This window comes from Ostrinia nubilalis, chromosome Z (assembly GCF_963855985.1).
Source record: "Ostrinia nubilalis chromosome Z, ilOstNubi1.1, whole genome shotgun sequence".
Taxonomy (NCBI): Eukaryota; Metazoa; Arthropoda; class Insecta; order Lepidoptera; family Crambidae; genus Ostrinia; species Ostrinia nubilalis.
The window spans coordinates 2,489,172-2,508,775 of NC_087119.1; the positions used below are offsets into that span (position 1 = coordinate 2,489,172).

General features: G+C 36.9%; 1 protein-coding gene across 1 annotated transcript in view; it reads right to left on the reverse strand.

The window, feature by feature from the left end:
* Window positions 1–1,334: 1,334 nt before the first annotated feature.
* Window positions 1,335–19,604, reverse strand: part of LOC135086731 (dual specificity calcium/calmodulin-dependent 3',5'-cyclic nucleotide phosphodiesterase 1C-like) — a 150,589-nt gene continuing 132,319 nt past the window's right edge. Inside the window, exon 8 of the transcript XR_010260583.1 lies at window positions 1,335–1,345. The gene's annotated coding sequence lies outside the window, so the exon portion shown is untranslated. The remainder of the gene's footprint in view (window positions 1,346–19,604) is intronic.

Here is a 19,604-nt window from a genome sequence, read left to right on the forward strand (position 1 = left end):
GACCACAGATAGTGTTCCTCCACAGACTGCGGTCATAAGCTGGACCGCACGATGCAAACTCCCGCCCACCGTCTTCCTCACCGCGTCCGACCATCTCGTCGGTGCCCTGCCCCGAGCGCGTCGCCCTTCATACTGTATGATACTTAGGTTACACAAAAAGTATCTTTAACTTCGAACGCAACCAGATCTGAGGCTGGTGGCCATAGTAAATGTTGTTCGTCTTGGTAAGACCTTTCAAATGACACTACAAAAATAACTATTGGAGCCGGGTACCATTCTGCAAAAAAGTATGTATATCTTCGTACACAACCAGATCTGAGGCTGGTGGTCATAGTAAAAGTTGTTCATCTTGGTAAGACCTTTCAAACGATACTAGACACATATCTATTGGAGCCGGGTACCATTTTGCCCATTGTCCTTTGAATCTGTTTTAATTCAAATATAGATGACCCACGCTGAACTGTCCCACCAAACTCAATGACAGGGGGGCGCTACCATCGTTCAACTATATGGTTTCCAACATGGCAAAAATCGGAACCAGCGATCCAGTAATGACGCCACCGTCATTACAGGATCGCTGGTTGTTAAAAAAAAATTATGGACATAGTTCGAAAATACTGAACTGTCCTATGCATGACATTGATAGTGGGGCGCCACCGTCAATACCGGATCGCTAATTCCGATTTTTGCCATGTTGGAAACCATATAGTTGAACGATGGTAGCGCCCCCCTGTCATTGAGTTTGGCGGGACAGTTCAGCGTGAGTCATCTATATAATGACAATAGTCTTATACTATACAGTGTTTTTCAACCTTTTTCATGTCACGACCCACAGGTTGACATTTCAACATATTGAAAGGAGAACGACCACTTTCTATGAAGCGTTGGTACCGGTACTAAATTCTTTGTACATCTGCTCATGTCGTTTTTATGCCTTCTTAACAGTAGTTTATTATTGTGTTTATTTGAGGTTGCTAACTGACGTAGTTCAGGGTTAGTTAAAATTCTCATTACTACATCAGTTGTAATTCTCATTTTTACAATCCCACCAATGTACATTATTGTACAACTCTGTACAACTCGGTACCATTAATGGTTTTTCTCTCTTGACAGTTGACGGATGGATTTGACGAAAGATTGATTAAAGAAAACCGGCAGCTAGTGGCAGGAAAGTGTACAAAATTGTGTAACTTTTTATAAATGAATGTACGAATATTTATTAATTAAACATTTATTTTTCCAACAATATTTAATAACATCAAGACATAACAAATCTACTTAACATTTATATCATTTTGTAAAGAATACACCGAAAACATTGAATTTATACAATACACATACCTACCTAGGATTTGTTATTATAACTAAAAAACACCAACATTCCAAATATTTTAGCTGGCTGCGGAAACAAAAATAAAATTAAATAATAAAAAAAATAGCCAAGTGCGTGTCGTGCTACGCGCAGTGTAGGATTCCGTAGTTGTTCGTCATTAACACAATATATTTCAGAAGCAAGCAACTACTTCATCTAAAGTCACTTTAAATATTTTCTTCTAAGGAATTTTTACTAGTTAAGAAATTTTATAAAACATAAGTTAAATGACTATTACTCTTAGACTAACTGATTTATCTGAAAAATGAGTTCATGAAAAGCAGTATTATTGCGATTTTTTCCAGATATTTCAAGCCAACAGTTTAGTTTTTAGAGGAGGGGGGACGCCCTACTCGAACAAAAATTGGCACTTTACTCTTTCATATTTTGCAAACGGATCCTTAAATCGAAAAATAATCTTAGAAACCCCTAAGTCATTTTAAAAGACCTATACATCGATATTACACACGATGGGGTGGATGAAAAAAAAATTCAACCCCACTTTACATGTACTACCCTCAATCGGCTGACTTCACCCCCCCCCCCTCTAAAAACTAAACTGTTGGCTTGAAAAATCTGGAAAAATGTATGCTAATAGTGATTTTTATGACTTTCAGGAAAATTAACAGTTAAGATAGATCAGTTAGTTTAAGAGTAGGTAATAGTCGTTTAACTCGTTTAACTATAAAAATTCCTTAGAAGAAAATAATTATTACAAGTGACTTTAGATGAAGTAATTGCTTGCTTCTGAATTATAATAATACCTAATTATGTATTGTTGTAACGACGGACAACTACGGCACGGACGGCACCCTACACTGCGCGTGGCACGACACGCACTAGGCCAATTTGTATTATTTAATAGATAGAGTAACTCAAGAAGAAGGATCAATAAGTTTATAAGAATAAAACATGCATATTAAAGGAGAGAAAAATCGAGAAATTTCATTGCAACGTGCGAAGCCGGGGCGGGCCGCTAGTTAAATAGAATATAATAAACACTAATGAGGTATGTTTGGATTTGGCAAGAACATACAACAATATGTTTGTACCTGTGTATGTGCAAATAATGTGTGTGTATCTTAGATTAAGACAAAAAGGGATGATACGCTACGCGCTTACATTGCTATAGCCAATGATAATGGAAATGATAACAATATCATGGCGAATATCGCAAGGCTATGCCGTGGACTTTGTTTTTAGTTTATTACAGCTCGTACGGCTCAGGCCTGAAATATCTGTTTTTCTAAAATGTACAATTCTCAAAAAGTCTACGTACCTACTCATCATGTTTGCATTCCTATTTTGTCAGCTTTATCGAAATGTCTTCAATTTAAAATGTGTGCAGTCTTAGCAGGTCTTCTATTCATAATACATTTCTATAATTTCTATGATCTAAAAGGCGAACATTGTACAAAAACTATCATTGTTGGAAACAGACAATTTTGAGAAGCTGACAAGCAAAAGACGTGCTCTCATTCTGAATTGTGAATAACAGACATGAACAGACATTTTGCGAAAAATACCTACCTATAGTATAATTAGGAAAACGGATATATCAGGCCTGACCCGTTCGTACACTTTTTAAAAGCACAAGAAGGCATATTTATACCTTGTCCATCACAGAACTTACAATCAATATTACTGTGCTCTGATTGTGACTAATTTTATGCTATCATCATTATAATTATTATTATCTTCTTTTTTGTTATAATCTAAGGTATGTATGTATGTAAAAAGATGAGTGTAAATGGGTCATGCACGTAAGGAGCGTGGTTTTTAGAGTTTGTTCTCTATGGTAGGTCTGATCTATTCGTTCGTTTCAGCCGAATGACGTCCACAAAGATCAGTCAGGTACCTCCCGCAACCTACACCAAATCGTCGGTCCACCTAGTGGGAGGCCTGCCCACACTATGTCTTCCGACTCGTGGTCGCCACTCGAGATTTTTTTTCGCCCCAGCAGCCATCAGCTCTGCGAGCTATGTGCACCGCTCACTACCACTTGATTTTAACGATTCTGCGGGCTATGTCAGTCACTTTGGTTCTCCTGCAGATCTCCTCATTCTGTTTCGATCACGCAGGGAAACTGCGAGTATAGCATAGCGCGCCTGATCGCCCTTTGGGTGACCTTGAGACGTCGTATCGTCGCTTGCCTCTCTAACTGACGTATCTGACATTTTTTCGAAACTGAGTTATCTACACCATCTTAATCAATTTCGCAAGACGAATCGATCTGTCTAATCGCCTGAAAATTTTGCTAAATGTCAGTTACGTCAGTTAGAGAGGCAAGCGACGTTATCACGCCCATCAAGCGACCACGTCTCAGATCCATATAAGCCATCACTGGCAACATACACTGGTCAAAGACTTTTGTCTTGAGACAATGCGGTATTTCGGACGTGAGAATATCACGAAGCTTCCCGAACGCTACCCAGCCGAGTTGGATTCGACGAATGACCTCTTTCTCGAAGTTGGATCTACCTAACTGGACCTGGACTGTCTGATTTATACATATATTTATTTTCTATCTACGATTGGTTTTTGCGAAAATTTTACTTACTCGCCCCCTTGTTGCCCTGGAGCTTGAGGCTGTTTCTCAGCCTGCGCGTTAGACGTGGGTGATGTTTGGGCACCTGGTATGAAAGAAATGTCGTGGTTAGTAACTGAGCTGAGTCACTGCCTACCTACATGAAAACAGTTTGTAAAAACCTTAGGAGATAGAATTTACCATTACTTAGAATTAACTAATTAAAATCTGGTTGACTATTGCAACTTATTGAAAATGGGATATAATTAGTTTTTTGTGTATTCAGTTTAAGCAGATTGGCTCGCAAACTTGCAACTTTGGTAAGTCCCACTTCAGTTCTTCTACGTAGAGCTTTACAACTGTCGTTCACAAACACCACTGCAGTGTCATCATCATCATCATAATCATCTGCATAAGAGAAAAACCTGACCCCACCCACTCCACCCAGCTCCGTTCCATACAGATCATTAATATAAATCAGGAAATAGGTCCAAGCACACTCCCTTGGGGTACGCCAAAAGTTATGTTAGTGTCACTGCTAATAAATGGGCCTATTTTAACCTTGTAGGTACGGCCTTTTAGGTAGCTCTTAAACAGTCTTAGCGGGGTATCTCTAATTCCTTAAGCTCAAGTTTGTGCGCAAGAATGGAAGCAGAAACCATGTCAAAGCTTTTCTTTTAAATCTAGAAAGTCTCAGACATTTTTGCCACTGTCTATATGTTTAGTAATGTGGAAAGTTAAACTTAAAAAGCACCTTCAGTTGATTTACCTTGTGTAAATCCATATTGGGATCCTTGATGCCCCTGTTGGCTGTGGCTTCGGTCTTGTTGCTCTTGACGTTGTTGTTCTGCCTCTGGCTGTTGACGTCGCTTGTTCTCTCGCACTGGCCGTTCAATAGCAGGGCGTGCAATCAATGGTCGTTGGCAGAAACACTTATTGGGGATGAAATATTCATCGGGCCCTGGTATGAAAGAAATGTTGGCGGTTAGTAACTGAGCTGAGTCGCTGACTAATTACATGAAAACAGTTGTAAAAACCTTAGAAGAATAGAATATTGTGCATTTTGTGACTCGATAGAACTTAAATGCAGAACAACATTACTCGCTTAGGGGTGGAGGTTCGTAAAATCCGTTCTTAGCGGATGTCTACACCCTATAAGGAACCTGCTTGCCTAAGTTTGCAGGTGCTATAGCTTCTGAGATTTCGTGATTACTCAGTAAGTGATATTTCGCGTTTGTATAATATGTTACAGTCAAAACTCATAATCGGTCAAAATCACTTTTGAGTGAAAAAATCTGTCAAAAGTGGTTTCGCCTGATTTACATTTATGATTAGTGAAAATTATTTGAAAATCATCAAAAATGTGTTAAGTATAACATTTTTGTGATACAAATGATCACACCTACCTTCGTCAGGTAAAAGTCAAGTAGATTATTAATTAAATACAACTGTGTGCTTACCATGAGTTTACATTACATATTAATATTGCCTCATTTTTAATGATTTTAAATTGAATACAATTCATCACTTAGCACAAAAGCGCGCGTCGCTCCATTCTGAAGTTTCTTGTGTGACATTGACATTACTACGTCAATATCACTATGATAGCAGCTCATTGGCTATAACGATACACAATTAACACTAGCTACCTCGCCTTGTCAAAGCATTGAATGTCTGCAAGCGAAACAGAAAACACATGTTCATCAGTGCAGACAGCAATACAGATACAATTCTTTACTTGTGTTGATGGCCTCAACTCTCATTGAGCGACCTATACCTAACTGGATTTTAGAATTCTGTTTTTGGATATTTTTTTGGGTTCTTTCCTTTTGAAGAAAGAGGCAAAGGCATACGTCATACCTACTGCAAATGGTACTTACCGTAATTGGTCAGCGGCGGCAGCACCCGGGGGCGAGGCGGGGCCGGGGGTGGCGGGATGCCCTCGGGTAACTCATAATTATTATTATTATACATCTTAGACGCAAATAGGTAGCAGAACTGTCTGTACTTTGGCTTATCCTCGTAATGCTTCGATATCAATAAGTAGGTACTCGAACTCAAATTAACTTAACAATCTGTAACAAAAAACATTAGTTTAAAACTAAAAAATAGAAAATTATGTTCAATGAATAAGATCTATCTAAATAATATGAAACCTATTTTTTTTATTAATTAATTAACTTGGCTTAATAATTCCTCCACTCATATTGTTCATTGATCAATGAAATTAATTATGAATTAATATGATATGAAATGCCCATATAAGTGTCCTGTTGACCCGAAACTAAAAGACATCGTGGTTATCTAAATAGTTATTAAAAATAAATGCCCATTATGCCCTACACTACATTTAGAGCTAAACTGTTTATTTTTTTTAATACTGTCTGTTTTCCTTCTTTTGGTAAACTTTATATTTGGAAAAAAGTTGGCAACCCTACTTGCGACTGATCTACACTATACGTCTATTCTCAGCAGTGGAAGTCCTAAAATTAATGATGATGATGATGATAATAAACACAAAACTCATTGCACCAGCTTTTACTACATCGACATCAAGCCTTAGTAGGCTAACTTGGTAGTAATCCCATTACTGATACTGATTCTTGTATACCATCTACCTCGGTTCTTGAAAATAATTCTACGGATACAGTTCTAGTTTCTGTGGAGCTTTAAAGCGTCTGACCAAAGTTTTGGTCCATGGAAAGTGTCTGACACTTATGATACTACTTTAAAATAATATTCTAGCAACATATACATACAGGATGTTGATTTCAATTTAGTTGGATGGATATTATTTATTTATTATTATTATCAGGATGTTATTTATTTAGGTGATCTATTATGACATTAAAAAATTAAGCCCTCCCCATTTCAAGAGGAGGGCGGTGGGCCCACATATGGGGGCATTTTTGTCGATTAAATTTGACATCACAATGTCGCTTTAAATTATATTATCGCTAGCCCTATCCCAAAGTGAGAATTTTTGGCTCGCAATACTGCAATACGTTTACACTGCGGCACCATCGAGCTACGCGGATCGCTCGCTTATCATGTCAGATAGCCTACTGAAGGAAGCAACGAAAGAAGGTAGTGTGAATAGTAATTTTTCTTCGACTAACTAAAGTTATAGTTCGTTTAAATTTTTTTCATAGTAAATTTTTTTACTGATTCGTGATCAGAATAAGCTACTTAGTAATCAACTACCTAAATATGGCGAGGATTGAAATCAACACCCTGTATATGAATAAAAATCAGACTTATACAAAAAGTTAAGTAACTCTTATTTTTAGTTGCCTTTCTCACCTGATACCTGCCCAGGTGCCCTTAGGCTAGCCCCACAAACATACAGGTATTCAAAGCACACGGTTGCTACTCTAATTGAAAATAAGTTATGTTTTATCGCTCTGGGATCTTACTCTATTAGATTTGATTTAAAAATCAATAAATACCAAGTCAGAAAATACTACAATATCGGCACGGTAATACTATAGTATTACCGTGATATCGGCCTAACTACTATTAGTCTAACGGCTATTCCTAATTTAGCTAATCTCATTTAAAATCATCCGGAAATGTGTGATGTAATTATGTTACATAGTACCTACCTACATTTCCTAAACAGCAATCGGAAATGTAATATATTTAAGATTTCAATGAATACGCGTGGACATGCGGTGCGAGGCGAGGGTATCATCCGATTAAAGAATTAATAAATTGTTGATTAATTAAGCTTAAAATATTATAATAAACCGTATGATTGTAAATTGTTAGTCTCAATGAGAGCCCAAATAAAAACTTTATTTCCTAAATTATCAAGAAGTATGAAGATATTATAATTTATAAACCATATTATAATTGTTACTTGATTGTCTCAATGAGAGCCTCAATAAAAACTCTGATCCTTAAATTAGTAAGAAGTAAAGATATCTATTATAAATGATCTTTACTCGTACTTAAGTACATAATTGTCTCAATGAGACCCTTAACAAAAGCTCTGATTCTTCGTTTATAAACGTGTTTTACTTATTTTATTCACTTAATAGCGTTCGTTTTATACATTTCCTAATACGATATTGGAATTCTATAAAATTCCTAGGAACTGTATTTCCTAAGATATCTGCGTATTAAATAGTCTCTGAATCTTATTTTATTCATTTCCTAAAATAGCTTTGGAATTGTACATTTCCTAGGAGTTGTATACAATTCCTAAAATTCATACATTTCCTGTAACATATAAATATAAAAACGTATAATCTTCAAGTTTGCTTGTATAAGTTAGCGAGAAACTACCAGTACTTTTTCAAAATGCATATTAATTGTTATCTAATTATCTAATTTATCTTTTAAAATCCGTACTCCGGTAATCCATCCGGAGATTAAAAAAATCTCAAACACAACAAAAAATCCTAAAACTGTAAGTCTCCAAATATGGAGACGTCAAATAATCTAAATATACCTATCAAAGGTGACTGACTGACTGACTGACATAGTGATCTATCAACGCACAGCCCAAATCACTGGACGGATGGCATGCAGGTTAGTAGATGTTATGACGTAGGCATCCGGTAAGAAAGGATTTTACGAAACTTCACCCCTAAGGGGGTAAAACGGGATCCGCGCGTACAAAGTCGCGGTCGGCTGCTAGTATATGTATTTACTCGTACATTATTTAGACAAGTCAGTGTCAATTGATATTTTTGTATTTGTAATAAGAATAATACAAATAATTACGTACATTTATTATGGCAATTCTACAATATATCTGAGCAATCGGCCAAATAATGGGCCAAGGTCGCCCCGCGCGATCACGTGCCAGTTGAGAGGATCTATCCTCTTCATTCCACCTCTTCATTTTTGATTTGATCTCGCAAAGAAACACAATGGAAAGTTTAATTCTTAAAAAAATAACTTTGATCAGTTGTTGCGTTTGAGCAGTACCTATAATCCTTTTTAGGGTTTCGTAGCCAAATGGCAAAGAATGGAACCCTTATAGACTCGTTATGTGTGTCTGTCTGTCAGTCCGTATTGTCACAACCACTTTTTCCGAAACTATAAGAGCTTATACTGTTGAAACTTGGTAAGTGAACTTGTGAACCGCATTAAGATTTTCACACAAAAATATTTAAAAAAAAGCAATTTTGGGGGTCGCTATAGTTAGAAATGAAACTCAAAAATGGTTTTTCATCAAACCCATACGTGTGGTCTAATAAGTAGTTTTTCATAATTAATTTTAAAAAATAAAGTTACTAAGTACCTACTCCTTTCCTCATGAACACGTAGAGAAATTAAATTGAAATTCATATCAAATACTCGTACTCAGGTCTATAGTACCTAATAGTTAAGCTGTAACAAAATCAATGTTATATACCTACAGGATTGTACGGAACCCTCGGTGCGCACTTGGCCGGTTTTGATGGTGAATGAAACACCCTGTAATGTAGTAAGAGCTTTGCCATAAAGTTTACAAAAATAACTTCGCGTTTGCAAGCGTTCGCGTTTTTACTTTCGCTTGGATCACTTATCTATAAAAATGCAAATATTGAATAAGTATAGACCCGTTATGTAAGTACTAAGTAAGAAAATTAGAGCAAGATGATTATGAAAATAATATTTAAAAAAAACCCCGTCAATATTTATATTATTCCCTAATACCAAAAGAACTAAATTTTCATTTATGGTACAGTCAGTAAAAAAAGTCTAAAGCACATCATAACATTCTAAGGAAGAGCGAGGGCTTCTTTAAGCTTAAAAGGAGGCATCGAACACTAAATTATGAGGAATTTCTTTGGTAATGAAAATAAATATTTATTTTATTTATTTATTTAAATGTTGCCAGTAGTGTGACAAGTCCGAATCCAGACATAAAAGAATCTTACAACACCTAATTATCGACGCGACATTTAAATGAAAAATACAATTTATTATCACGTTTTGTTGTAAATACAAACCAACAAGTAACAAGCCTGCATAATATGGCAAATTAAAATAGTTCACTCTCATAAAGTCCTGAAGAGTCACATGTAAAATGGTAAGCTTATTGCAAAACTTTTTCACATTCGTGTGGTCACCCCAGCTGCACAGAAATGAGAGAGTTTATCACAAACTAGTTCTGTTCACAGCTTTCACAATATTATTCAGATTTTGGGATGACTGCTGCCTGTTGCTATCTTTCCTGAACATTATTATTTCTTATTTGTGTTGAGCAGCTATTCTGGTTCTATGAAGTCCCAGCATCACTGCGACCGGTACCGATCTATTGTGATTGCCACTGTTTTCCTTTACTGCATCGATTAAGTAGTGCAGTATCTTTTGGGGGCAGTATGTTGAACATGTTGTGAGCTTAGGATGTGTTTGCTCAGTAGCAGTGGCCTAATTCACGTTTTTGAAATAGTCAAAACGTCGTTGACGTTTAGAAGTCGTCCTATTGCAAAACGGTCTTAAATCCGTATTCACGTGTCGTTTCGATAGAACGATTACTCAATACTCAATAGATGTAAGCTGCGCTTGCGCATCGAAGGCCCGCAGTCCGTGAGAATGTGTAGTGACTAGGGTTGCGAGGTGTCCGGCTTTTTACGGTCTTGTCCGGCCAAATATTGTCTTGTCCGGCCTGTCTGGCTTTTGTAAAGCTTTTTATTTGGCTGCCGCGCCAGGCGAAAGTCGAACCACAGAATAATATGATGATGATAGTCACGTGTCCGGCTTTTAGGGTAAAATGTCCGGCAAAATGAAGCACAGAGTCCGGCTTTTGTGTTTCTGGAGACCTGGCAACCCTAGTAGTGACGTTTCATCTGCCTCTTGGTACATCCAGCACAATCTTGTTTCGGGCAGTCCCATAGTGGACTAGTGCTTATTTAAGCTGCAGTGTCCAGTGAGAGCTCGACCTAAGGTACGCATTTTGATACTATTCAGTCCTAACTCCTATGATCTGCATTTTCGGTCATAGTCTTTTAAGAGAGCTTTGGAATGAGTTAACCCTGGCATCAGTTGGGACGACTACAGCTATCTTTCCCGAGCATTATGATTCGGGTCCCTTCAAGGTGAGAGTGAAGAGGCACTTACAGGGCAGGTATGAATCATCCTAGACTGCATCTCACTTAACATCAGGAGTGATTGCAGTCAAGTACGCGAAATCGTTTAGCTTCAGAAAAGTTTAAGGTGTCAAAAGATACGAATACTTAGGTATAAGTATTTGTTTTAAATTACCCCAATGAAAATCATACACAAAACACCACTCTAGATACAACAGCGTGAAGTTTGAAGAACTTGAATACTTGGAAAACTTAAGTACTTACCTTAATTGTTTCAACTGAAAATCAATCCGAAACTTTGATTAGTGAACTTTAGTAGGTAAATTAACTTTATGGTTAAGTAATAAAATATTATTATTAATATTATTAAAATGTACTTACTCGTATTTGACTCAATTGATAAAAAACTTGTCTTTGGAACTTGTCACTTGCAGAAATAATCGGCAGAGATTAAACACACTAAAAACTCTTTAAATAACCGGCTAAGTCCGAGTTAGACTTGTAGGTACACGGTTCCGTACATTTTCGTCTCTTTAAAGTTAAAAAAAATCCCTGTATTTTTAACTCAACACGGTAAACACATAATTTTTGACAGACGACGGTTCAAGCATCTTTTCACATAATTAACTAGCTTTTGCCCGCGGCTTCACCCGCGTGAAATTTAGTTTGTCACAGATCGTCATAGATTTAGCCTATATGTTATTCTAGGTTATAAACAATAATACTGTAAAGTTTCATCAAAATCCGTTTAGTAGTTTTTGCATGAAAGAGTAACAAACATCCAGACATCCAGATATCCAAACTTTCGCATTTAATATTAGTAGGATATTGGTCATAGTGTTATGCATCGAAAGCCTAAAATTTTCCATTTCTATAGTGTAGGCGTAGGCGTAGACGGTATGTCAAGATGATCGCTGTGATAATTAATATCATTACAAAGATGTAATAGAAACAGTTTTGATATAATTAAAAAGAGTCTGAAGTGCTCCCGTATAAACTACACTGGTCATCACAAAAATCGGCCCACCTACGTTTTACAGGAAAACTCGTTTCTCCTGACACAATCATGGTGCCCCAACAATATTGGTGTTATTTGAAAGCCCAATAAATATCCTTAAAGAAAAACACATTTCATTTCCTAATAAACGATTAACATATACAATAAATGTGACTTGAAAAACTTGAAAAAAGACCTCACTTTGGGCTCACCTCTGGGATCAATTAGACCAATTTTTATGGTTATAAAACCAAATAATGATCTCACGTGTCCTCTTTAACAGATGGATAGCGATTAATCCCAACTTAACAGTTTTATAGCCATAAAAGTTGGCTCAAGCGTAACTACCTATTTTTTGAAGAAGTGACTCTGGATTCTTCTACAGACACATTTTTGGGGTAAAAACCTTTCCTTTAATGAAATGAAGTTTAGAACTAGGCATTTAAATGGTAATATAGTATAGTAATATTGGTGGGAAGTGGGGATGCATACGTTTGAAAGTGCTTGTCGCGGGTGGGTCGATTTTTATGATGACCAGTGTAGATTAGAAAACAGCTATCTCGACACTGTACTCATAACTAAATTAGAGATGCCCTAATATTTCAATATTTATTTTACTTTATTTTTGTACAGTCAGCGTAAAATAGTTCGTGACATCCAAAGTGGCCAAAAAGTTGCCAACCCAACCTTATTCCAATTGTAACAAAGACGTGTTGCGAACATTTTGGCTACCTTGGTGTCAAGAACTATTTGACGTCGACTGTACAAAAGTGGTAAATAAAAAATGACGCCATAAAAAGTAGAAGCAGTGTGCTTTGATTACCTGATTTTTCTAAAACTGCAGACTTTTGCTTTGTTAAATTTTCGTGAGAAAATGGCGCTGTTAACTACCTTATTTATTATCTTTTTTGATTCCATGTTAAAATAAACTTACTTAATTTTAAGTCTAATTAAATATTTATGGTAAACTTTATTGTTTTATTGTTATGTAAATATGTATGCACTATAGTGGAGGAGGCTCATAGTCCAGCAGTGGACTGTAAAGGGCTGTTGATAATGATGATGATGAAATATGTATGTAGTAAGATCATCATCACCATCATCATCTCAGCCATAGGACGTCCACTGCTGCACATAGGCGTCCCCCAATGCTTTCCATGTTGCCCGGTTGGTAGCGGCCTAGTAAGATGGATACACAAAATAAACCTAATTAAACTCTCGACATCATTATTAGTATTATGTGTTATTATCATAATTATTCGGTTCGGTTCATATAGTTCAAATTGATGCAATCAGTATTGAAATTTTATCACTGTTTAAGTTTTTGATCTAAGTATAGGATAATATTATCTTACGACATCTCAAGATGTGGTCTATTTTATCAAATCCTGCAAAAGGTTTTTAGATAATTATTGATTTGACCTAACGCATGATCACGAAGCATTGATGTATGATTATGATGCTAGAGTACCTAAGTAGGTGATATTTGTTAGCTACACGTTACTTATAATAGAGCCTACTTATTTATTAGACCATGGCTGTAAATTGCTATTCCTATCTACATTTGAAAATTTATGAAATCCTTGCGATCCTGATCAAAAATCTTATAATGTTATGTAATTAGTTTGATGCTGTCTACGCTCCTAGTGAAAAAACTGAAGTTCTGTAGGGTATTTTGATATTGTAGTCTCCAACCGCACCTGTAAAGCTTAAGCTACACCTACCTGCCAGGGCGACGAGGGACGCGGCCGTTCCCATTGCCGTTACGGCGCCGGCGCATTAGTGCTCATCTAGTACCTGCAAAAGAACAAACCATGGATGTAAGTCTACTAAAGCCTAGTCCGTGAGCACGTAGAATTTTGTCCAATGACCCTAAGCTACCCATCCTTATCGCTCGCGTGTAATTATGTTGCTGTCGCGCTCGCACACTCACTGCGGGCGCCCGTCGCACAGTCGCGACAGCAATATAATTAGCACCAACTATAACACGCGAGCGATAAGGATGGGTAGCTTGGGGTCATTGGACAAAATTCTACGTGCTCACGGACCAAGGTTTAGTCTAGTGTGCATTCTAATGATGGCACTTTTCTAAAATACCCTTTTTAGTAGTTAGCGGCACTATTCCCACCTCTCGTTCCCACCAGGCAGCCAGGTGCAGCCAGGATCTACAGCTTGGCCGCCATAAAAACCCAACCAATGAAGGTCAAGTTTGTCCCGGGGAAAGTTAAACTGTCATTGGACCCGCAACGAAATTAATCAAAAGAACATAGGAGGACTTCGAACCAGGTTCGACTTCCCTCCATTGCAAAGCGGATGAACAGGTGACAAACAAAGGTTTTAAATAACCTTTAAGAAAAGATATGCAAAGAAAAGTTAGTAAAGGCAGCAGAAGGAGCCGTAATATTCTTGGACTTAAGACACTTTTTAAAGAAAGTTGAATGTTTGTTAAAATTCGAGTCTTCAACCAATGTAAAAATAAAGATTAATTTTGCTAAGTGTTAGATACATAAAAGTGTCATGAGTAGGTATTTAAAGTTATTTACACTCAGGGATTTTTTAACATGTATAAAAAAATATTAAGTAATAATATTAGTAAAAACTTACTTGGAATTAAATCTTGGTGCTGATTAAACTACGGGTGCTGATATCCTAAAGCGGCGAAGAGTTCAACCCTGTGAAAGAAAAATGACGATTAGTAAAATAAAAAAATGATCGAAAAAATAATGCGGCTAATACCAGCACAACAGGATTTGATGTATGATTTTTAATTTTTAAATAAAACAAAAAGAAATTTATACTTTTAACTTTTATTCTCTGTGCGTAAATACATAGTTTGAGCTAGATCTAAAAGTATTCAAGATTTGAATGTCCAAGTATATTTTTTTAATTATTCTTGAATCTCTAATAATGATTCTTTATGAAAACCTTGTAATTATTAATAAAAACAGTTTGACAAGAGCACAATGAGACTATAATATTATTATTTTATTTCCAAATTCCCATAGAAACCATCCAGCGTCAGCATCAGGTCTTGAATAACACTATAACAAGGCAAGTTCAGATAAGTCTTGATTTAATTCTAATGTTGCCATATCTGACATTTTTGTTTTTATATTTGCTTTCAGCATGTGGAGGTAGGCCAGGCACCGCCATCTGTAGGATGTAGAGGCATTCATGTATGGTTGGAGATTCCAGCTAAAGCTCTTTGCCACATTTATCTCTGATCATCACTTTCTTCCAGGTGAGATGAGGTGTAGGTCAAGACTTCCCAGTTATGGATAAAAAAAAATAGCATACTGCATACCACCACTAAACCAAGGATCAGAATCAGAATTTCAAGCTCACTCAAATTCGTTTTAACTAGATGCAACGGAATCTTAAAATTTCGTTGCATTTCCATATTTCCGTAGTCATCACCACTGATCTACTAGCTTTGACCAAAGTCTTCATTAGGTATCATGTTCTAGTCACCGCAGGTCAAGTTGTCAATATAAATCAATGAGCTTATTCTAAAATAATGCGACTTCATTGTTTTATTCTTGGGTTTCTTTTGCTATCATCCAGCTCTATCACTAGATCCTGCATTATCATGTTTCAGTCAAGTATTTTGGTGAATAACAGCAGGTCAAGTTGTCAATATAGATCAAATGAGCCTGATCTCCATACAACTAGATCGTGCTGTTCAGAACTTGCCACAGCCATCATCCAGCTCTATCATCATCATGGAGCATGTCCAGTCCAGTCTTTTGGTGAATCACCACAGGGTAAGTTGTCAATATAGCTCAAATAAGTCTGATCTAAATGCGAATGTGTTAATTCTCCAGAACTTGCCATAGCCATCATCCAGCTATCACCAGATCCTGCATCATCATTTTCTAGTGCAATCTTTTGGCGAAATACCGCAGGTCAAGTTGTCAATATAGCTCAAATGAGCCTGATCTCGGTCCACCTACAAGGTGGACCGACGACATCGTAAAGGTAGCAGGGAAGCGCTGGATGCAGGCCGCTACCAATCGATCAACGTGGAAAGCATTAGGGGAGGCCTATGTTCAGTAGTGGACGTCCTATGGCTGAAATGATGAGACTGATCTCCATGCGACTATGTTGTTTTAATCAGGAGTTGCTATCTTTACCACCAGATCTCAAATCATCATGTCCCAGTCCAGTCTGATGGCTTCATTTCTTTTTCTTTTATCATACTCGTAACTACATCTTAATTTTCTCAAGCAGATCTGAGATCCTTTTATGCTTTGTATTGACCCTTCAGTACAGGTAGTTGATCATCAACCATGAAAACCAGTTCAAATCAGGATTATTCTGCCCACGTTCGAAGCTTTTTTAGACATTTCCCCTGACCTACTAGTCCAGTCAAATTAGACATGAACCCTGCAATAATTCGCATACAGCTGAAAATTGGTACGAATGTTCGAAGCACCATTATGAATTAACTGTGAAAAGTCCCCATCGATCCGACGTGTGCTAAAAAAAAAATTCAAGGTCAAACTTAAAAAATACGGGTTTTTGAGATTTTTAGCCTAACGGTAAGTTTTATCACAAAAATATGTATGACAAGGTTTAAGACCATCCAATTATCTATCAAAATTGTCTATACACTTTCTCCTAAGAGTCAGCGTTTCTGAGATTCGATGATCCGAAGAGTCAAAAAAGTGTTTTCTTCATAACGGTCTTACACATAAATCCAATGTGATATCGCCTCGTGCCACGACTCAGCATTGTATCATGATGTGTTGTCGACGTCGAATATAAAATGATCAACCTCAATGTCGTCCATCATCTTTAATTATCGAAAAATGGGTGCAACTTTGACGAAGGACTGCACCGTGAGTTTCTAAGATACGAAGTTTTCGTGTCTATTATGTTTAAGAGCTCTTATATGCACACGTCACTACTCTACTTGTAACTCTATGGTCACTCTTTTAGCCCGACCAAGTTAGACAGTCCAGGTTATAATAATTCGTATAGAGCTGAAAATTTGTGTGAATGTTAAGAACACCATCCTAAATGAAATGTCATAAGTCCCCGACGATCCGTCATTTAAAAAAAAAGTTATCGAAGTCCCAAGTTTTATGAATTTTTTGGCCAAGTAGTAAATTTATCATAAAAATAGACAAGAAATAATAGTAGATCATAAAATTATCTATTAAAATTGTCTTTACCCCCTTTTTCCTAAGAGTCACCGATTATGAGGTAGAACGATTCAAAAAGTTAGTTTTGATGTTCTCGTTATATGCACATGTTTCCACAACACCTATGAGGGTTATTTGGCGTATTTTTTTTACCAGGTTTCCCTAGTAGGCCTTTTTTAAGATGTATTTGTTATCCTTCTCAATTCAAAACTATTTTAATAGAGTTGAAGTTGACGTGGACTTTTGGAGTAGTTAACAGAATGCGAATTCTCCAACTTTTTACATCGTTACCACATAAACGGTGACTCTTAGGAAAAAGGGGCAAAGACAATTTTAATAGATAATTTTATGATCTACTACGATTTCTTATCATTTCTTATGATAAGTTTACTGTTTGGCGGAAAAATGCAAAAAACTTGGACTTCGTAATTTTTTTTTTCAAATGACGGATCGCTGGGGACTTTTGACATTTCATTAAGGATGGTGTTCTCAACAATCACACGAATTTTCAGCTCTATGCGAATTATTATAACCTGGATTTTCTGACTTGACCGGGCTAAAAGAGTGACCATAGAGTTACAAGTAGAGTAGTGACGTGTGCATATAAGAGCTCTTAAACATAATAGACACGAAAACTTCGTATCTTAGAAACTCACGGTGCAGTCCTTCATCAAAGTTGCACCCATTTTTCGATAATTAAAGATGACAGACGACATTGAGGTTGATCATTTTATATTCGACGTCGACAACACATCATGATACAATGCTGAGTCGTGGCACGAGGCGATATCACATTGGATTTATGTGTAAGACCGTTATGAAGAATACACTTTTTTGACTCTTCGGATCATCGAATCTCAGAAACGCTGACTCTTAGAAGAAAGTGTATAGACAATTTTGATAGATAATTGTATGGCCTTAAACCTTGTCATACATATTTTTGTGATAAAACTTACCGTTTGGCTAAAAATCTCAAAAACCCGTATTTTTTAAGTTTGACCTTGAATTTTTTTTTTAGCACACGTCGGATCGATGGGGACTTTTCACAGTTAATTCATAATGGTGCTCTGAACATTCGTACCAATTTTCAGCTGTATGCGAATTATTGCAGGGTTCATGTCTAATTTGACTGGACTATACTCAACCCGCATAGGACGAACTTAACTTGTCCGCCTAAACTTAGTATCTTCCCGAATCTTCTTCGTCTGTGTTATGAAGTTCTTTGAAATTACGATTCTTTACCAGATTTCAGATATCAAGCTTAAAATAGCACTAGTTGTTATCTACGTTTCAAATCTTAATTTTTTCTAACTTTGATTAGTTTTCAAACAGATTTCACCTTTCAACGTCGCCATCATCTTATTTTTAGTATCAATGAATAAACTTTGATAACCGATTTGAGTTTACTAACCGGACCTAAATGTTTGTATAAGGCACGAGCTTTTGTTGAGCCTGCAATAACATCGTAAACGTATAGGTAAATTGCTTTTTGCACTTGCTGTTTCCCACATTACGTTTCTTGATTCACTAGCTTCATTAAAAGCTCTAACAGTTGTGTGAAAGCTCACAAAATTTTCATCGTAACCGAATACGCAAGAACGCGAGACAAACAAATTTCCCATCTAAAGCCCAAAGGTAAAGGAACCAACTTGAACTTCCGCCCTTAAGAGCGTTTCGACCCTCCCCGTTGAGGTAGGTTAGGAAGTTTGAGGCGGTAATCGATTGTACGAGTATTTGGAGAAGGGAAAGGGCAATGGCCTGTTACGCTGCTGATTTTCTCAATGTTGTGTATAAATTGAAATTGACGAAATTCAACATTAGTAGGTAATCTATACTTATAATAAATCTGTAGAGAGGTCAATTCTGTACATGAAATATATCTTCAAAATAACTATCAGGGGGTGATTAGTGATCGATACTGATGCCAAAAATGCAATCAGTAAAATGTTTGTCTGTCTGTCTGTCTGTATGTTCTCTATAGAAACAAAAACTACTCGACGGATTTTAACGAAACTTGGTACAATTTTTCTTCATACTCCTGGGCAGGTTATAGTATACCTAGGAATTCCCACGGGAACGGGAATTAGCGGGAAAATCCTTGTGTATGAAAAATCTAAACCGCTTAAGTTAGACGCTTGAAAGGCATGCAGGTACCTTAGTAAACTTAAAGCTTAGTTACAACAGGATATTGCAAAATTCCCACGGGAACGGGAGTTAGCGGGAACAAACATTTGTATGAAAAAATCTAAACCGCGTAAGATAGATGAAGGGGGTAAAACGGGATCCACGCGTACGAAGTCGCGGGCGGTCGCTAGTAATAATAATAAGAGCTTCGACCAACATCTAAAGAAGCTCTCGCTGGATGGTCGGCTCAAGGGTCAGATACAAAAGGCGGTGATCCTCAGCACGGTACGCATTGTCCGGAGGTTCCACAGCCTGTGACCCTAACCACCGCGCCGGTAGCTTAGCCCCTGCCCCACTATCGGCGGACTGTCTAGTTAATATGTATTTTTTATAATGTCTTTTTTTATAA